Here is a 21,914-nt window from a genome sequence, read left to right as displayed (position 1 = left end):
AAACTTCAAAACAAACTGTGGTCCAACGAAGACTTTGTTCTTGTTTTGATTATTCATGAGTCTGACATTCACCGGCGTGTAAAATGTAAAGCCAAACAGGGCTTGCTGTTAAACCTGCTTCATCTCTGTGGTCTTCTGGGTGAGAGCTGAGAGCCCCTGCTAGTAGCAGAGTCGGAAAACTCACCCAAAAACAAGTAAACCTATACAAACACTCGCATGCAATTTAGGATGCCGTGCAATTTCTTCAATCAAGCCCAGAGATTTGCACTTTTCTGACGAAATGGCCTCCAAATTCAGACTGAACCCTTTCTAACTGATTCAGGAGGAATATATGGGATTTTCATCATTTATTCATGAAATGATCTAACAAATTTTAAGCAGATTAACTTGTTTACTTCCAGCTAACAAAAGAAATAAGCGTGTACAGTGCAAATTCCCTTAAATGGCAAATTATTCAAAGATGTATCATATTTCATAAAATGCATTACTTTTATAAAGGACAAACATCAAGAATTATAACAAGTACTTTATAAAAACTAAATTGAAACTACAGACAGACAGCCGTGGATTGATGTAAATCTTCATGAGATCATTGTTTTACAAGTTAGGAAAAAAAAAACAACATTATCACGGATGCAATATTGAACTCATTTGTTATTCCATATTAGCGCACAGACTTAGTTATATAAAGAGCTGTGAACATTAGAACTTTTTAAATTTGATTACTTAGCTTGGAGTCTTCCTCGCTGACCAGTACTTCAAAAAATCCAGAAAAAATATGTCTCTCTTAAATACAGGGAATACAGAAAGATTTAAAACCAATAAATAAACCAACTGAAACGTTGTCACACCAGTAGTGATAGCTATTCTGAAGTGTCATTTACCAATACTCAGATTTTACATTTACATTTTAAAAACAGGTACAAACATTCAGACTTGTTTCACAGCTCAAGATTGAAGCATCAATCTCTTGGTACACAAACTTCTTTCTGGAGAGTTTTTCTAAAATAAGTTGTCCTTTCAAACATGTTTATCAAGAACACAGTCAGTAATTAACCAGGCCTGTATGTGGCAATGTAAAACAGTAAAACAGTAAAAGAAAAATGTCAAAAACAAATAAGTAGGTATACAGAATGCACTTAAGGCTCACTACTGTTGAGTTTAACATGCTTACAATCAAGGTGGGGCTATGAGATGAGTGATTTCAAATTGTTTGTTGGTTGCATACACAGAAATTCAATAAATTAAAACACTTCAAAGTTACATGGGCTTATAAAATATTGGATTTGTGAATCCGTTTTTCATTAAAAAAAAATCTGTCAAAACAGTCAAGCAGGGTGCAGCTCTGTGCTACGGCACCGGCTAAAGTTCAGCCTTTATGTCAACTTCTTAGAGAAGCTAGGAATAAAACGTATATGTCAGTATTTTAATGAACCTAATTAATAATCTCAATATTTTCCCTTCCATTTAAGTACAGCGTTGTATACATTCCTCTGTTGTGTCATGAATCAGAAAAGGAAAAAACCTAAATATAATAGCATGAAGTGTTTCATTTTATTCATGGTAATTTTGAGCCACTCTTTGTCTAAAAAATGTATAAAGATAAAAAAAGTTCATATCTCACTTTGTGTTATATGTTTACCATTATGTTACAAAAAATTTACACCTCAGAATTTGGAGCTACTCCTTTATACACAATAGTTTATAAATAAGCTGTCAGTGGATTTTATTATCTGACTAATCACAGCAACATAAATCCAGTAAATCTGATCTCAATAACACTCCTACATTGCTTTTCCTGAGTCTCCTTTGTGTGATTTTGCAAACAGTGACCATGTTCCTCTCCAGGCTATGAGAGTGCAAACACTCTGCTTTGTATGTTTGATGACGGGTAATTGCAGTTCGCTCCAACTGGGAAAAAATATTATTCTGAAGATTTTCTGCTCGACGCCCAGAAGGCAGCGCTCTCTGTGTATCTGTCTCTCTGACATTTGGATTCGCCTTTTAAAGAAGACATTTCTCAAAACTGTTTGTTCATGTTTTCCAGACAAACATTTTTCTTCTGAACTTCAAACAGTTCAAGGAAGTGTGCAATTTACTAATCTTTAAGATTTGTTAACCAGATGACAATAGGTCAAATGATGTACTAACTTGGTCCACAGTGTTTACCGGTGATATTATCTTTGTAAAAATGTAACCTGTTTCCTCTGAGTGAATTATGTCATTCAGTGTTTAGTTTTAAATCACATGGCTTTGAGGCGTGGTGTAGAAGCTTGAAGTGGCGATGGTGGAAAGGTGCTGGTCTCATCTGTAGAAAAAGACACAAAATGCACATTAATCACATTTCTTTACATGTCATATTTACACAATATATGGCACAATTAAGAGAATAAGTACACAGCACGGTAGGTTTTGCCATCATTTCAGTATTTTTTGGGGTGTGTGACTGAGTATTAATGGCACACTGATTTTGCAGTTATTGAGTAGACATGCTCATCTTTGAATAATTCCTTTGAATCACAGCAGCTTTCCAATTACAGCACTCTGGTGACTCGCAATGAACCTTTATCCATTCTGCAAATGAGCGTGCTATCCCTAAATAATTTCCTCTACAAAGATGGTGCCGTGCATTATGAAATATTCAGAACTCAATTTTCCGGCCCTATCAGTCTTTGGAAAGATCCATAATTACATGATAATCCATAATGTAATTCATTTTGGGCACTTTCGGAAACTGAGTTCCAGTCGCTGCAAAAATGTTTAATGCGTGGCTGAAATTGGATAAAGTCCGCTTTGTAGTATTTTGTTGTGATTGTTTAAAGGGATTATATTTCATAGTCCAGTTTTGCTGGATTTCTGACAATTACAGAGGCCTTTAGGGTCAATGGGCGATACTGAGATACTCTCGTCAGGGTGACATAGAATTATAAAGCGCGTAAAGGACCAGAGGGACAAGATTATTGTCAAAAATTCAGAAACATACACCATCCAGTCATATGGCCGTATCGTTCAAACTGTGATAGAATTCAGAAAAAAATCTGAATTCTATCATTTTACATTGAATTCAGGTACATTTTGGTTGTAAACAGCATTAGAAACTTAAAGGTGCAGAATCACATCTTATTAACCAGAAACGTGGGGTTACAGTTCAGTTATTATGAGGCGTTGCTCTGCAACAGAGGCATGTGTACAAAATATTGTCATTTCAAAGTTGAACATGAGACGCTGATTGTGTAAGAGACGGACGGATATTTCACCAAGACCCATTTGTGAAAGCCCACAATAGCCTATAGAACGCTATCAACACAAGATTTCCCATTGAATCGCGTGCCATAAAAAAGTGAATGTGTGCTTTATATTCCCATACAACCGGTGCGGTGTACTTGTGGAAGTTTATAACATATAATACAGTTTACACAGCAGTATCTCACTGTAAGGTGCTCAAGAAAGTAGCCCATAAAAATCTGTAGCCACTGGCTTTAAAACTAATAAAGTTAAATGGAGTCGCTGACATTCTTTTGTGTAGCGTTATTGGAAGAGAGGCCTGCTGTCAGTCATTGTGACAGAGAACTCAGCAAGATGATGGCGATGAAATGCCTGTTAAAATGTGAAGCTCCTGTGATAACAGTGCTAAGCTTAAAGGCCAAAGCTGTCACAGCAAAGGCGAGACGCAAGAATGAGAGCAGTAGGACTTTAGAGCAGTGTTGTCAAGCAGCTGGAATTGAAGCAAAATTACATCAATCTCCTTTGTTTTTGGAAGTGATTGGGATAAAAGACTAGATATTGGATGAATTCTTAATGTGTATAGTGCGGACCATTCATACACGGGAACTGGTGTTTCAAAATTTATTTTTGTGATGGAAAAACTGTGATTAGGCTGTCCCTTTAAACAGAAATTATTGATGGACACCAAACAGAACAAACTGTTGTAAGCTGTGCAAGAATTGACACTCAAAACTATTTATTTTTCCCAGCATTAAAGGCACAAATAAGAACTTACTATATAGTAGGTTATATTCATCCGTCCATCCATCCATCCATCCATCCATCCATCCATCCATCCATCCATCCATCCATCCATCCATCCATTTTCTGTTCACCCTTGTCCCTAGTGGGGTCGGGAGGGTTGCTGGTGCCCATCTCCAGCTACGTTCCGGGCGAGAGGCGGGGTTCACCCTGGACAGGTCGGCAGTCTGTCGCAGGGCAGGTTATATTCAACCACTATAATGTTTAGGTCAGTGTATTCTAGTGTATTGTGTTTGTCATTGCTTATTCCTTTCTTCAGAAACATAATAAAAACAGACAAAAAACATATTGACATTTTTTGCAGCTGTTTATAGAACCTACAGTGTATGGGTAAATTGACACTGATACCTTTAACTTACTGGGAATTGGTGACAAATGACTTCTGTAACAAGGCGGCCTTTTGCGGTTGGATTTTACAGTGAGGATGAAGCTTTGAGGCAGAGTCAGGTGGAAACAGCAGTGGTTTATTCTTCTTAACTAGATTATGGTGAAATAGCATCTATGAAAAAATAATCTATGCAAGATCAGGGGAGGAACTCAGTGGAGGTAAACTTTTCAAGTTTTGAATGACAGCTTTTGTCACAGTTTTTGTGCTTTTTTTCCACTACAGTGAGCTGCAAACAGGCTTGCGACACCCAGCACATCAAATCTCTATGTGGAGTGCTGGGTGTCCAAGCTAGTGCTGTCAGGCAATATTTTCTCAAGACTTTCTCCTCCCCCTCACAAGACAAATTCCCACTTAAATTTAAATTTAATAGTTCAAATCTGTAATGAAGAGTTTGTTATAACAACTGTCCTCTGGCAGCCACTGTTGCGCTTTAGGGCCTGTGTTATTAATTGCCTTTTGCTCACTTCTTTTGTTTTACACCTTTTTTTTTCATGTTTCTCACTTTTATACATTTAAATAAAATGAACTTTAACAAATCTTGAACACAGCGGAAAAGAAAATGCCTTTAAATACGTGTTCACATTATTGGTTAGGACAGTGCAGTCAAAACGTGCTTTGGGTTGAAATTGTCACGACAGCTGAAACGTCAGAAAGGAGAAAGAATTTAAAGGATCTGTAAACATTTTACATTAGATTGCATTTACTTTCCTTTCTTGATAGAAGTCAGTTTTCATTTTCTATTTGCCAGTAGGATAACATCCACCATAAGCTCACTTTAAGTCATCTTTTACACATAACATATTCCGCTTTTTACTGTCTTTCTTGTGTGATGACTGTTTCCAATAACATCATTCACTTCCTTTTAGAAAATAATTAATTTTTTTGCTGGAGCAATCAAGCTCTGATGCCCCTCATTTTCTCCTTGACATTTTGTGATGAATTCCCATCTGCAAAGCATTTCCAAATGCTTTGCCCAAGGAGGTGTAATTTAAAGAATATCAGTCACTGCGGTGCTGCCAGAATGAGAATTATGGTCACATGGATGTCTCATCTGACGAGCAGCAGAGGACAGACTCAAATAACAAGAGCGCAATAATTCACTCACTGTTATTATCCACCTAATTATAACACAAGATCCAGCCATGTCGCTTTTCCTTCTTGGATTCAGAATAAATGAACAAATTGACCTCTTGTTATAGTCATGTTTCAAATGTGTGCATGCCTACAATTGGTGTGGTGTGTAGTTTTCTGTTTGCCTAGAATGTACATCTACAAAGCTAAAGCACCCATTAGAAGGTTACCCAAAGTTGTCGTGCGCGGAGCAACCACACACTAAGTCATCAATTTTCACAGGCAAACTATTATAATTATAGCACTATAACAAGTTTAATGAGAGCAATCAGCTCCGAATATCCGTGCCTTCAAGGAAGCAGAGGTCTAAGTCAGTCACAGAGCGACTCCTTGGTCATTCTCCATTCGCTTGCAGAGGGTGTTCTCTGGGTGTCAGGGTCTTGGCAATGCTGCTCCCCAATGAATGCTACCAAGTCCGCTCCTTAGTGGGGGTCCCTAATTAGATTCTCATGTGAATTTAATGGACTCACTGCTTTTGGTCCTGCAAGAGAGAGCAAAAAACTACAACATCTGGAGGGAGAAGACCCTCCTCATGCACAGTGGATCGATCGATCTATCTATCTATCTATCTATCTATCTATCTATCTATCTATCTATCTATCTATCTATCTATCTATCTATCTATCTATCTATCTATCTATCTATCTATCTATCTATCTATCTATCTATCTATCTATCTATCTATCTATCTATCTATCTATCTATCTATCTATCTATCTTGAAATTAATAGCTAGATCATTAAGTTGATTCATTGGATTCTCGGGGGGATGACTTTTTTAAAAATATGTTTTTTAATAAAACCTAAAAATTCAATTTCTGAACTAGCAACTTAGTTCCTTAATAAAACACCAAAAATTTGTTATGGGTTTTGGATTTCATATGGCACCACAAAAATATATCTGCCTTCTACATGATCACCGTTTTTAAAAACACACATTGCTCTTGTTACACAGACTTATTGCAAAAAGGTATTTTTCTGCAATATATAAAGATTATTATTTCTCCAGCTGCATGTTTTTTTGCAGTGAAAAATCTTATAAATTTACAACAAAACAGGCTCAGTCTTTTTTTTCCGCATCTGGAGACGGGTTCTAAGGGAAAGCTATTTGCAAACAGATTTCAGTGCAAGACTTGCAGGTCAACGGAACTAAAGAGGGTAACAGGAAGGATTATCACTGACAATGCTGCACTTGACTTGTCCATTTGAACATTTGTTTACCAGGATACATAATCTTAAATGTTATGTACATATGTTTTTTTTTTTAATTTTTATTTTGCACATACTGATCACTCCTTCTGAGACACCATGAAATCATCATGGTTGTGGATGGAAAAGAGGCTGTTTAACTCAATCCCATTTCTGTCTTCTAAATCTCTCAGTGCTGTTCTAATGAGCACAGACATCTGGACCCATCTCACAATACGAGGCTGTGATGAATATGACCCCCGTGGTCAGGCCCTGCCCTAAACCCCACCAGGGCACATAAAGCAGCAGCGCAGGCCTGTTAAAACGCTGAGCTGGAACATAAATCGGTCCGAGCGCTTCTTAACTGTCCAATTTGCATGGCCCTTACACAAAGAGGCTAACGATGTTTTACAAGACAAACATGAACAAACACGAACACGGCGCCATGCGTGCAGGTAGGTTGATAGGGTTGAACCTGTTTGTTTTACGAGGACATTTCACAGTTTGAATCTGTTAAAGACGCTTGACGGGACTCGTCCCCGGAAATGGTAAACAAAAGTTGCGGTAGACAGAGCAGTCTGCAGGAAAGATGGAGGCTCTGAGAGGAAAGAATTCGAAAGTTAGAGAGAGAGAGAGAGAAAAGAGGAAACGGAGCAGAAGCAAGACTGCCGATGGGAAAAGGCAAGATGAAGAGGGTGCTGAGATGGGAGTCTGGGTAGTTTTATCTAGTGGGCAGGCTGACGGTGGCGGCGGGATCTGTCTCTGTTAGCAAGAACAGAGACCTGTTATTAAAGCCATTTATCACTGGCTGAATATTCTCCCTTTAATAGGCGCTGTCGTTAATTACCCAACTTTGTCAAGACAGAGTGTCAAGGGCTCTCTGTTTTCTCACAGACAGGCTCACACAGCCACTGTGATGCATACTGAAGCTTGACCATGTCATCAGGCCAGGGGACTCATTTTTATAAGTGCAGGGGGCAAAACGAGGAATCCGCACAGGCACACATCAGAGCAGGTTTTTGATGCTTTTCAAGACATGATAAAATGATGCAGTCCTCAACGAAAGAGTTCAAATTATCTAATGAAGAACTGAATTACGCAACTCTGCTAAATGGACAATAGGAAAGTCATATTATTAGTATTTTATTTTATTTTCCTAGAGTTCTATTGTGTTTTTTTTCTGTTTTTGTGCATTTTTTTACTTTATTTTTACTGTAGTTTATATATAAATATAATATTTATCTAACCTAATGGAGGGACAATCCAAAAATAGATCAGACAATAATGTCATCTTCTCAGTTTTACATAGCATTGTAAAATGCTACATAAACATGCATGCAGAAGTCAGAATAATTCATGTTTAAATACATTTTATACTAGACATTATGATTTGAAACCAATATTACAAGACCGTGAGCATTTTTATTTTACACAAATTAAGGTTTTTGGGAATTTCTTTAAGACAAAGTTGAGGTTAATGTAAAAATACTTAATAAAAGTCTCAGCTTTTAGATGCAGGAGAAAAAAAAACCTACACAGCATTTTCCAGTTCAACAATGACAAACGGACTGCTCTTTACAAGAACCAGGGAACTTTAATTTATATTCAGTTGATTGTATCAGCTGCCCCGTGTAAAAGAAAAGTGTGTGGGGGGAAAAGTCTCCTCCTCTCCTCCTCCCTGTCTTCATTCCTAATTAGACACTTTTGTTCTTCTTTTATAATTAGCCACTTAACTAGCAATAGAGCTGCGGCTGTAAAACATTTACAAGGATACTCGACAGGACACGCCAGCACCTTTTGTTTAGCAATTAGTTTCTCTTTGAAAGGAACAATGCACAACATCTGCTGGTCTTGTAGAGCTCAGTGAAAGAGGGAGGCAAACAGAGGCAGCAGTACGGATTGTACCGCAAGGACTTGCCACAAGGGCTGTGAAGTTTATAGTCTGGAGAAGATGATCTGGAAATGGAAGAAAAGCAGCTCTGATGGATATGATGATAATAGAGTAAGAGAGGGATGTGTAATAGGGACTTGTTTTTCACATTTCATTGATTAAAAACTGGCGTGGCGTAAGCGCAGATTCCCATGTGAACAATGAAGCAGAGTTTTAGCGCGTGTCCCAGTATGGCTTCTTTTAGTACCCAGTCATTTACATTGTAGTTATCCAAAGACAGAAGCAATGAGAGGCAGAATGTCCATTGATCCCTTTGGCCCGATTAGCTCACCAATGTGCAGTCAAGGCGAACTAATCAGATGCATTGATCATGGATTACTTTTTAATGCTTCAACAGGCAATATTATGATTTTTATTTTTTACATCCAACTTACAGGCCAGTTATCTTCTGGGATACAATGCCAGACATTTGGGAATTTGTTTCCTATGTATCAAAAGAATCCATGACTGCAATCTCTGGACTTACTTTTAAACTTTTTAAAACATTGGTCACACCGTCATAACTTCAATCAAATTCTTTATTTCTTTAAATTTTCTCTGAATTGTTTTACTGCAGCTTGTTTTTGATTTGCAAGATTTATTTCATTTTCTGCTTGTTTTACCGTTTGTCCAGAAGAGGTTGCTGTGTTCACTGCAATTTACAGGGAGTGAATGTTGAGGTCTGATTCTTATTCTGACTTGTATTTATTAAATAAATGAAGTAAGTTTGAAATGGGAGCTCAATTTATATATTTTCATTGCAAGCACATAAAATCTCCAAATAAATATGAATTGGACAATCGCATAACATTTCAATGCCTTATATTAAATTTATCATTGCTGGTTTTTGGGTCCTGCACAGAAACTGTGCTCCTAGTAAAGAATTGGTATATGGTAATAATAATATAATTATGGTAATGTTTTTATTAATACTGTTCACTGTGCAATTTTTCCTCATTGAATACATGCTAATTGATTATAGATGTAGTGTTCCTCATTGACAGTAGGGGGCAGAATCCATTCATTGATTTGAGTGCCATTATGTGGAAGCCATGTAATTGTGTTGTGAGGCCTATTAACACACACTTACACCCGTCTTTGGAGAGCAATGTTTAGCCTGTTGACTTAAATGTGTTTATCTTGTTTCAAAGAGCAGCGCTGACTGTACAGTGTGTGACTTTTTAGAGAGATCTGAAGAAGAGAGAGTTCTTCAAAGTGAAATTTTTGTCTGCCCATTTGCACCAACATCTAAAAAAAGAGAAAAAAACAACAACTAAAAAACAAATCCTGTGAGGGAGTCTGAACAGCTGTTAGAGGTATGAGCTTCTCTCTGATACCTGCGTTCCCGTGATGCTGGAGATCAAACGCTTTGCTTAGCACAACATCCATTCCTGTCTGTCACACCCTCAGGCTAAACATCAGTAGTGTGCCTTAAAGCTTGCAAATGTTCTCATGACAAAGTTAAAATGTCTCGATTAATATCTGACAACTCGACTTTTCTTCCCCTCCTCCACACCGGTTCATGTGTCTGCTTTGGCTGCTTATCCATCTGGTGATTTCTGCTGGATTCGTCCATCGCTATGGTGTTCCCGTGTTAAGACGGTGAAAAGACTCGGCCAGTGATGAAATCTTGGGATCTTGAGAGTTTCTTGCGTTTGCTGTGATGCGGAATGTTATAAATGTAAGCGTAAATCGCTTTTCATTCTGATTCTATTTTGCTGTCGACAAAGTTATTTGAAACTTTGTTATGTTCCAAAGTTCCACCGCAAGAGTCATTTACATGAACTGTTGAATAATTGACAACCACAGAAAGGATAATGGCAAAATGCTGAGCAACCTCGATGGTGTCCTCTTATGCCATGAACTCCCATCAGTCCTGTTTCTCCATCTTGACGCTTTTAGTCTCATCCATCCATCAACTTTTAACCAGACCTTGTGGAAGATGGCGAGTGACTTAAAAGCCCGGCAAGTCAGACCTAATTAGCCAACGCCTAATCAGACCAACCCGAGCGCAAGGACACTAAGTGGATTGTAGGGAGCAGTTAAGATCTTCTCTGCTGTTGAACTGGTAGAAAAAAAAAAGATACTAAGACCTTTGAGCAGATGAGAAAACTGAATATGATGGGGTCACAGCAAGCAGCAAATATAAATAAATAAACAACCTCTGCAAAAAATGCCAAATGACCTACACCTATAAGATAATAGAACATCCATTTTTCCATTAGTCTTCTGTATTTTCCCTGTAATAATAATGGTTTCTTTCAGAGGAAAGGTACACAGCCATAGGTTATACATTTTAGTAAATTTAAGTTTATTAAAACTCACTGGTGGGAGCTAAAGGCACAATTAGCATAGAAGGTAAAGGTTAGACGTAACACAACTGTGAACTGTGTGGTTTACTCGATTGGTTCAGGTGTTACTTCACAAACTAGGAAACTTTGCCTCATGTGTAAATCAAAGCAAACAAATATCACATATGAGGTTCCTCAAGGCTTCATTCATGAGCCACTTTTATTTAATGTCAATTTACTACGTATAACTCACAATATCTACCACAGAAACTACATGCTATATTAATGCTACTAACACAAAGCTTTATAAATGGGTCACAACATAACCTTAGTCCTCTACAGTCACTGAGTCAGTGTGTCCACGATATCTACAGTATTAGTGGATCAGAGAGAATTTTAATTCTGAAACGATTTTGCTTTGGTCCCAAAAAGGTAGTCTAGGATTCAGCAAGACTAAATGGGGCTAAAAACTGCACAGCATGCTAGAAACCGGTTGTTGTAGACAGACTTAATTATGCCTGTCAGAATAAGGTTATCTGAGAAACATTAGTCAGAACGAAGGCTCTCTAGTCAGGGAATCTTTTATATTTAGCAGGTTAAAAGGTTAGATTATTGTAATTTATAAGAAAATAACCAGGTTCTTGCCCATCATCGGGGAAAATGAATCATTTCACAGGAATCCTTAAATCACTGCTCATTTTGACTTCCTGTTTCTTGAAAAGGATAAAAAAAAAAACATATTACTTGTCTATAAGGTAATGAATTGTTTTGGACCTATAATACATCTCAGTTGCTTGTCAGGTGTGAACCATGTAGATGTAAATCTCTGTTTACACAGCTTTCATTTATTCATTATTGCAAATAGTCTGTTGTCCTAATGCATAAATAAACATGCACTTTATGAACATTTACTATTTCTGATAAATGCAGAGTATTTCAGTACTATAATATGGTCCTTACTGTATGGTATATTATTCTTAATTTTGTTTCTTTATAAATTTATGATACTTCTTTTCATCTTCATGTCTCGAAGCATCTGAATTTCTATTCTATTCTATTCTATTCTATTCTATTCTATTCTATTCTATTCTATTCTATTCTATTCTATTCTATTCTATTCTATGTGCAGAAATTCTTTCATTTCAGGACTGAAACATAGTTTTTGTTATAGATTTCCCATGAAGCTAAACAACTAGAAGACCATTTTTATCATGCATTTTTTTTAGATTTACATTTTTTTATTCTATCAAAGTGTCTTTCTTTTAATGTGGTGCTTAATTTTTTTTCATTCTTTTAATGTTTCTTTTCTTGAACATACTTTATTTTTTACTTACATTCCATATGGCAAAAATAGATCAGAGTCCTTTCTTGTTGGTTTTTGCTGCGTAGAAACTATTCTCCCATGAAGACACTGGGTTGGAGTACTAGTTACTGAGAAAATGTTTTTCTGCAAACCCGAGACGGCAGGACACCAGACGAGAGGGGACAAGACAGGAGGAGACAGAACAGCCGTGCAGCAGCGTCTCTTCATTCTGTGAGTCTCTGCGCACTAAAATATTGAGTAGCTTTTGTTTTGCCTAGTTAAACATGCACTGATGTGACACAAACTGTGAACAAAGCCATTTCACACGCACGGGAATCTTCTTTTTGTATAATTTATGATGCGGCGACGAGTACACCGATGCCTCACAGTTTGTTCTCAACATAAAACACCCAGTAAATACCTACTTTAAAAACATTTACCTCAGCAAATATAGCAACGAAAAAAATATACTAATGACTGAAAACATTTAAACAAAAATTACCTGCTTCATCTCACTGAGGTGGCTATCTTCTTCAGAGTAAAAGATGGCTTTGTTGTTTAGCTGGCTTTTTATTGTGACACTCACTCTGTGAACAAAGAATTGATTGGATGAGTTCAAAAAAAGATGACTTCATTTATAACTTTTTTTTTGCGTCTGTAGCAGGTTTTCTTGCTGAAAAGAGGCATCATAAGCATAACCTGAACCTCACTGATGCAAGTTCAGATGTTTTCTTGTTTTTTTGTTTTTTCTCCCCCAACATATAGGTCAGTCTTTGGTTCCCACTGGACGATTTACCAGTCCCAGAATGTAGTTTAGCTGTATTTAGAACCAAAACTACTTCAAATAACCTCCCTTCACAGACAGAAGGTTTAAAACTTTAAACCATCCATAGAAATATTGTTTCTATCTCTAGAAACTTCTGAATTGAAGCATAAATATTAAATAAGCAAACAAAAAAAAAAAAAAAAAAATGAAAGAGTCAATTTTACTGTAATTTTACTAGTAGATTTTACTAATCATAAACTACCTGGTAATAGAAGGCACTGAAATTGATAATGAAAATTTTTAAGGCTTAATTTACAAACCTTGCTGAGAGACAAAATTATTTATTTATCTTTGGCCTCAAGTGAAGATTCAGAGAATAAGTCTGAGTGCCTCAAGCCTAAAGAGCAAAATTCAACTACTTTACTATCCAAACCCAAAAGCCACTGAGACTTCAACTCAGCAAAGATACAGCGATCATCTTGTAGCATGAAATCCTATTCACTGAGATCCAAACAATCTCAGTTGTGAGCATAAATTATACATCTCTCTGGAGATTTGCTCTCTGTGCTTTTCCCCTTTTGTTCCCTTTGTCTTAAACTCTTCATAATATTTTAGCTGCAATGTTTCTCTCATAACAACGCAATAGCAGACAATTAAACTAATGAAAGTTAACACAATCAGACAGCAGGAGTTGTTTTAAATGATCTACTTCAAAGACTCGTGAGAATGACTAAGCATACCAACTGAAGAAAGCAATTTTATTGTTCTGCTACTTGCTCTTTGTGTGCTAAATCGGGGTTTTCTATTTGTGTGACTGCGTGTGTAAGTGCACACTTCTTTTCCTGGTCTATTTTAAAATAATTCATCTAGAAGAGTCAATACCTGGAATAATCTATAAGATGTTCAGGGCGAACTGCTCCTAGTCTCTCCTGATGAATAAATTATTTCATACTCAACACGACAAACTAAATTTCTGCTGACATTCAACAAATACGCTTTCACAAGATGTGGAGCTATGCTTCGGCAAACCAACCTGCAAGTGTGTGTCCTGTGTGTGTGTGTGGTGTTTATGTGTGCGCTCTCTGTGTGTGAGTCTGTCTCAGATAAAACAAACCGTACATACAACAGCCCAGGGACACTCCAACCATAATTGCGCAGGGTGGCATTTTAGAAACACTCACACAACAGGGGTCAATTTCTCTTCAGGTCACTGAGAATGACATCATCAAACTACCATTAACTCTGCAAACAACCCTAGTCCTGCTACAGCTGTACTGACATTGGATTCCTTCAAAACAAACAGCCGTCCCCAGGCTTTGCCCTCAATCTAAAACCATAACCTCCGAGTGAATAACAGAAAAGTCTCCATCTAGGTGGGATGGAGTGGAGGTGAGGATGGGAGAACTGAAAATGACAAGGCAAACAAATTCTTCAAAACCACTTCCCCGCCGCTCACCTCCAGACTTCCCTCCTCCTTGATTATAAAAGACATCCAGTTTTCTTCTCAGCTTGAATCGCAATAGACACAAACAAGAGTAAAACATAAAGAGCAAAGATTGATTCCTTACCGCTAAGTTGAATTTTTTCAGACGGATTGTCTTATATGATTAACCTGTGACAGAGACTTTTTTTTGTTCCACCTTGAGTTGACCTGCTAGAAACTTCTTTGTAGCAACACGCAGGCCTGACTGTGGCCGGGCAAGCGTACAGTAGTAGGCCAAGGCGTGCGCTTGGCATACGGGCATCAGCAAGGCGTCCAGATGCAGGGCACTGTTTTTCTCTTATAATGGCTTCAACTCCTGCCAGTAAATAATTAATGCGCTCTATCCAACACGAAGTGGATGCCATGCAGAAAGCACTACATAGCTCGCCATCTCACTGGCTACTGCCCATTGATAGGAGCAATGCACATGATGGCGCTTGTGTTGCTCTGCTTTTATGTGGCCTAGCACTTCATGCTCCTATTGTTTCAAGCGAAGACAGCAAAGAACTGAAGTATATTTACAGGCTAGTGTAAAATAAGGTTTTTAATTTCCCTTAAATACTGAACAAGAAGCTTTTACACGTCGATTGTTGGTAATCATCCCAAGGAGACAGCTGTTTTTGACGGTTCTGCGTTAAAATGATTTTAAGCGTAGATATTATTGACAGGTCCTGTTCGTACAGACATGCTATGTGATATAACCTTTGCTGAGGCCAAAATGTCAACGAAAAGGGGAAAAAAAATTGATCATAATGGGCGAAGCAACTGTTGACGATTCATCGAGCCTGTGTTGTTTTTCTGTCCTGTTTTTACAAGAAACAGTCTTATTTGGCACGGAGGTGCAATAAAAGCACAAAAGCGTATTGGAGGTTATGGCAGGAGCAGTCACATGATCAATAATGTCCCGACCCTCCTCTCCTTGCCCCCTCCGCCGCTCTTCTTCCTTTCTCTCCTCACCACCTTTCCTCCCAATCAATTACCTTCTCCAAGTAAATAGATCTGTCCCAATGCTCACTGCTCCCAGCTGGAACCTGATATTCCTTCTCTTCTCTTCATCGCCCCAGCCAAGTCACAGAGCGGAACCAGATATCTGACAGAATGCTGCTGCAAACTCTCCTCCAGAACGTATTGAAGTGCAAAGGCTAAAAAAGGCCCAATGACATCATCTTTGTATTCTTTAGTATTATGTTTACTTTGCTCTGACCTCTGAGAGAGCCACAGATGGGCAGCCTTTATGAGGAAATTAGTATTAAAACTCCATAAAAACAGAAGAACTTTAATAAAATCATTAATGTTTGTCACCTTTACCTTATTTTTTTAACAAGTCGTTATTTATTTTATGCTGCTCCAGTTTTTATGTTTTTAATGTGTTTCCCTATTTAAAAAAGCAGAGACACAGAACCGCATGAGATGGGATGAGATTCCCACAGTTTGATCATCTCAATTTAAAACGCAGCGGTATCGAGGAAATTGTAGAATCATACTAACTAAAATAAAATCGAGCAGTTGATTTAAAAATAAAAAAGTAACAATTATTCTTATGCTTCTAAAATACTGATTATTACAGTTACAATAATGCTATTAAAAATTGTGTTATTATTTGTGCTTTCATAAATAGGCTTAAGCAAAGAGAAGCCTACTACTAAATGTAGTAGTTACCAAGTACAAATGCCAATTTATTGAATAATTCAGCTTTTTGTTTACTTAGCAGAGAGCTGTGTTAATTTGAGATATCTCGGGTAACTTTTTGAAGAAAAAAATGAGTTTTTAGGCTTCATCCATTTCACTGATATTACCTGAAAAAAAAAAATCTAAATACTTGATTGCTTGAGAGGTAATACAGTCTAGGCCCTTCAGATTAACTAAGAGAACGTCAACTCTTTTATTTAGACCAGCAGATGGACAGTCAGTCTGTCCAGAAAAGATTGTACATCTGTTCCATTTATATATTTATATAAAAAATTGTCTGTCTTCTTTTGTAAGATTAACAAGTGTGAGGGTCCATCTGCACTGCATTTATTGTTTTTAATTTATACTGTACACCAGGGGTCCCCAAAGTGGGTCCTCGAGGGCCGGCATCCTGCATGTTTTAGTTCTCTCCCTGGTTTAACGCACCTGGATCAAATGATGGCTCGTTAGATGACCTAAGAAGAGCATTGACTTGCTGAAAAGGTTGTTGGTACCACCAGGAAGAGAACTAAAACATGCAGGATGCCGGCTTTCGAGGACTGACTTTGGGGACCCCTGCTGTACACAGTTGAAACCAGGTATCTACATACACTGTATAAACCTTTTTCTCCTGTCAAATTTATTTTTATAATTCCAGTTTGCACAATTAAATGGTCGATGGAAATACAACTAGTGACTCCTCATCTCGGGGGTAAAGAACCAGTATCCTTCTTGAATGATGATGCTGGACATTTCAATGCCATTTATACCTGCATATTAACTGCTTGATGAGAAACATGATACTTTCAGTGAACTGTAAGTTATAGATCAGGGTGAAACAGACATGAAAAGTGTGAAAATTCTCTTCCAGATGTTTTGGCCAATTGATTTTCAAGAATTTTTCCCATAATGTCACACAATGAAGCAGTGTGGTTTAGGTTTTGCCTCTGTATAACTTAGAATTTGTGAATCAATCAAATGCAAGTTTCAAAAGCAATGTCATTATCATCTTGACTTTTTAACTTTTTTAAATGCCTAGTAATGTTGGGTTAACTTGTACAAATGTGTTTGTAAACTAGTTTATTCTTTATTTTTCAGAAAGTGATAAAAACATGATGACTTGTTATGCAGTATGCAAATATCTGGTTTCAGATTTATAACATGTTAGGAGTCGGGGTATTTAAATTAAATAATTTTATAAATTCAAACAAAGCTGTATTTCGCAAATGAAAATACTCCAGATGAAGCCCATCCCCCGTCATCTTGCTCGTATAATATACAAGGTGTCTACAACAGGAATCCCCAGGAGTTCTTGAAAATGAATTTGTTCATTCCACGAGCATCACAGCGCGAGAGTGGAGATGCAGGCAGAGCCAATCTATATCTCCTGTGACCCTCAGCAACATGTCGTTATACTTGCTAATCAGATTTAGAGACAACAAGTGAAAAGGATGGCCTCTCCGGGCCGTTTGCTTTCGCAAATGGATCTGCTTAATATGGGAGATTAATAGACTACTATCTCATCTTCCCTGTGATTGAAGCTATGATCTGGTTACTGAGAAACATGATGGATGCTGAGGTGGAGGTACACGTTAACTCTTTCAAGGCAGAAGGCAATGCGGCCTCGCACAACTTTGTTAAAAGGCAATGCAGAGCAGCAATAATGATGATGTCTGCAGGGCTGTTGAGTTATTAGCATCAATGTGTGAAATTGATTTTTTTTTCAGCTCCCAGATGTGTCAAATTACAATATGAACTAATTCTGTATGGTTGCTGGGAAGTAATTATGCCTGCCTTGGGTGTTTTGTGTGAGATGCTTGCCTCAGTTGAAGGTATTCAATTAGCATATTTCTATAAGGTGGGCTTCTGTGCAGAGATCAATAATAGAAATCTCTATGATCTTTAGAATCTAATCAGTTAAAGGGACAGTTCATATATTTTGAAGTGGAGCTCTGTAAAGCTATGAGAAGGACATTTCTGCAGACAGTGGTCAGAATTACCTCAGAATAAAGAAACAAACAAACAATTTTCATATCTTGTTATATATAAAAAACTAACAAAACAAAATAAAAATAAGTTGTATAAGTATGCCTGAACAAGATTTTATTAATTATTGTCCTACATTACTTTTGCATCAGGTAGTTAAGTTACTCTCCTGAGTGAAACTTAAGATGGTTTACTTTTCAGTATACATTGTAAAAGGTACACAGACTTCCATCTATATAAAAAGTGACAAGTGATTGAGTAAAGACCCGCTGTAAGCCTAATATACTGAAACAGTTTTCAAAAATGTCACAGAACCTGCTTTGGTCTTGGTCCTGCTTCAAACAGCTGATAGTTTTACTCTTTAGTAGGAACTTCTTTTGTTCCTCTAAACTCTGTCACAGGTAAGAGAGTGACTGCTAATGGCAATTTTACAGAGCAGCTTTGCCTTAATAACAGATTCCCAGGAAATCTCATATTGTGTTTAGAGGGAAGTTACAAATATCTTCAGTCAGGCTGTCATTTCACAAAAACTGCTATAATCAAAAATATTTGTAAATCACATTAACAAATGCACATACAGTAGTATTATCAAAAAGTTAATTTTTGTCTCTCATCTAATTCAATAAATGTAATGGCTGTTGTATTTATTTCTACTAATTTCAACAATTACGGCTTACAGCCAATGAAACCCAACAATATATTATTTCAAACCAACAAAAAAGAGGAATTTCAGTCCAGTATTCTCATTGTATTGAAATGGTGAAATTGTATCTGTCATGTTCCGTGTTTTTCTGTGTGTTTATTTTGAGTTTCCTGTGTCTCTGAGTCTCCGTGTTGCCCTGTCTCCCTTTGATTACTCCCAGGTGTTTCTCATTCCCTAATTACCTCCTGTGTATTTAGTCTCACCTGTGTCTCTGTGTTTTGTCGGGTCCTCGTCATTTCATTTCTGTCTACCTGTTTGTTTGCCACGGATAATTGCTGTTGCTACCGGTGTGAGCCCTGGCTTCTGCTCAGCTGTGCTGTCAGAACTTTGTGGACTGTTTTGAACATGATTTATTATTAAAATTACCATCTTTACTTCAACCTGGGTCTACAGCGTCTGCCTCACCACCTTCACGCCTCACACCAATTCATGACACTATCTCTATGTACTGTGCAGTGGATGCATCCAATATTGGGTCAAGACTCTTTTTGCACTGCATTTATGTGGTATGTCACATAGATGCCATAGTTTTTTCTTCCACTTAACTTTCCATTGACATTCTTGGTATAGCACTTGTGTAGTAATGGCCTTTGTGGCTTAATGTCCTTGTAGAGGAGATGACTGTCTGTCACCATATCAGTCAAGTAAGCAATTTTCTCCATGACTGCATGCACCAAAAAGTCGCCAAACCATACTATTTGTGTTTTAAAGGTGTTTTAATAAAAAATATTCTTATGTATGTAATATTTACTTTTTCTGAGAAGCTGAATTTTGGATATTTATTATCTGTAAGCCAAGATAATCAAAATCTGTAGAAATAACGGCTGTAAATATGCCTCTATGTGTAAGGAATTTATGTGAATTGCTGAAATTAATTAACTCTCTGATTATATTGTAATTGACTGAGCTGTACCTTTAAAGACCAGTATTTCATCTTGCTGCTTAGCACATTTTCCCTCCAATAGTTCCTGGTATTTGAAACTGGATTTTGTTAACACTGCACAGCTGTCAAGTTTGCCCTTTTTATGCAATTGTGTCCATTTTTTGTCTTGTATCACATAACATGCAGATTTTAGAGTCAGTTCAGGAGCCTCTCTGCAACTAAGATGTAAATATGAGAACGATAACCAGAAAATATGGCCTCATCAAATCAAATGCAGAGGTAACATATTCAAATGACCTGCAACAGCAAAAAACTACCACAAGTGTAAAGTGGAAAATGAAAAATAATACATCCATGGAGTCATAGTACATTTAAATAAGACAGAGCTTAGGGTACAACGAAGCGTGCCTATTTTAAATCAGAAAAAGGCTTGACGTTACAACACATTCTCTTATTTCAGCTATATATTCTAGTGTTTTTCCTTCCAGGGTGTTGCTCCATCTGTGTGGAAATCACACAGAAAAACTGTCAACCCCAATAGGGCCTGTTTAGTTGATGCAGAACCATGATGGCTGATGCCTTGAAGGCAAACTAATTATCAGGTACTTAACAGTCCGAACCTGTGACGCGCGCTCTGCGAATGAATTGGATGCATAAAACCAATTCCTTCATCTACTTTTCTCTATCACGTTCTTCCATTATTTCTCTCATTTGTTATTGCTGTCATTATTATTATTTTTTATCTCTTTATGCGTCTCATTTTCATTGATTTTCCAATATGATGCTCTTCTGTTTATCCTCCTTTTTCTTTCAGGGAACCAGCTGGGAAACTGGCCCTGGGATACAAGCAAGAAGCATGCAACCATATGTTAGATATTTCCAAGGAAGGTGTTTGTGAGCGCATTTAAAAGAGAAACAAGGGGAGGAGTGAGTACTTGCTGAACTGCACTACAGTGTAATAGTTAAGTAGGACATTTATCTGGCAGTGGTTTGTCTTCCCCTGTTGTGCTTGGATGTGAGCAACGCTGAGAATTTCTGTTGCCTTCAAACACAAGCACACACACACACACACACACACACACACACACACACACACCAAGACACGCTGCAAAATGCACAGGCAGACCGCTGAGAGCGACTTGTTAGAGACACTGACACAGTTGCTCATTAGACAGTTTCTTCTTGGATTGGGGCCAAATATCTGCAGGTCACAACTCATTGAAGTAACAGGCAATCTAAATCACTGACGCATGGAAGCGCTGAAAAGCAACACAAGACTGTTTCATCACTATTTACCATATTTATGTCACATTTTGCTTATGACTGTAAAGAAACGGAATACAAAGTGTTAGCGTTCATACTAAGAACTGCCATGAGATCAATGTTTTCTTTTCCTTCACCACAGCAGAGCTGCTCTTAGATTGTACAGTACAAGTCAAGTCACATGTGTTTGTATAGCACGTTTCAGCATAAAGGCAGTTCAAAATGCTTTACACAGCAAAAATGTGACACAAAAACCAATTATGAAACAAGCAATGCAATCATCCAAATCATCAAGAATAGTCATCATAAAAAACTAGATTAATCTTTGTTCCAGTTGTTTTGAATCAAAGGCAACTCTAAACAGATGTGTTTTTAATTTGGATTTAAAGAAACTCAGTGTTTCAGTTTTCTGGACGTTTGCTCCGGACTAGTGGAGAATAAAAGGAGGAATTCTTTCAGGTTCGATTTAAGTCTCCAACGCCGTCATTTATTGAAAGACTAACTAACAGTCTAGTTACTAGACTGTCGCCTTCAAGAGGGATGTGGGTTTTCTGCTAGATGCTAAGAACTTTTTTAAGAAAAACAGAAAATAATATGAAATAGATCTACAAATTAAGTTGTTTTTCACTACTGAGGAAGTCTTGATGATGAAGACAGATGAAAATTTCCCATTTAAAAGCTGAGAGTTTATATTCTGTATTCAATATTTCAAAATTGTAATATTTCGATAACTGAATAAGGCCTGCTGCATAATAATTTAGGCCTGCACTCAGGTCTAAGTTGCTGCCATATATGGTAAAATGGTTGAAGTTAAATTGAAAATCCAACCAAATCGTGAACAATTTGAAGTAAATCTGCCACACATTTACTTTTCTGAACTTGCCTTGGAAAGACCCCAGCTTAGCA

General features: G+C 37.4%; 1 long non-coding RNA gene across 1 annotated transcript in view; it reads right to left on the bottom strand.

The window, feature by feature from the left end:
• Nucleotides 1–399: 399 nt before the first annotated feature.
• LOC111608429 overlaps nt 400–21,914 on the bottom strand; it is a 41,831-nt gene continuing 20,316 nt past the window's right edge. The window contains exon 4 of the long non-coding RNA XR_002752652.1: nt 400–2,308. This is a non-coding gene — a long non-coding RNA (uncharacterized LOC111608429). The remainder of the gene's footprint in view (nt 2,309–21,914) is intronic.

The sequence above is a fragment of the Xiphophorus maculatus genome, chromosome 4, assembly GCF_002775205.1.
Source record: "Xiphophorus maculatus strain JP 163 A chromosome 4, X_maculatus-5.0-male, whole genome shotgun sequence".
NCBI lineage: Eukaryota > Metazoa > Chordata > Actinopteri > Cyprinodontiformes > Poeciliidae > Xiphophorus > Xiphophorus maculatus.
This window is presented reverse-complemented; position numbering and strand designations above follow the sequence as displayed.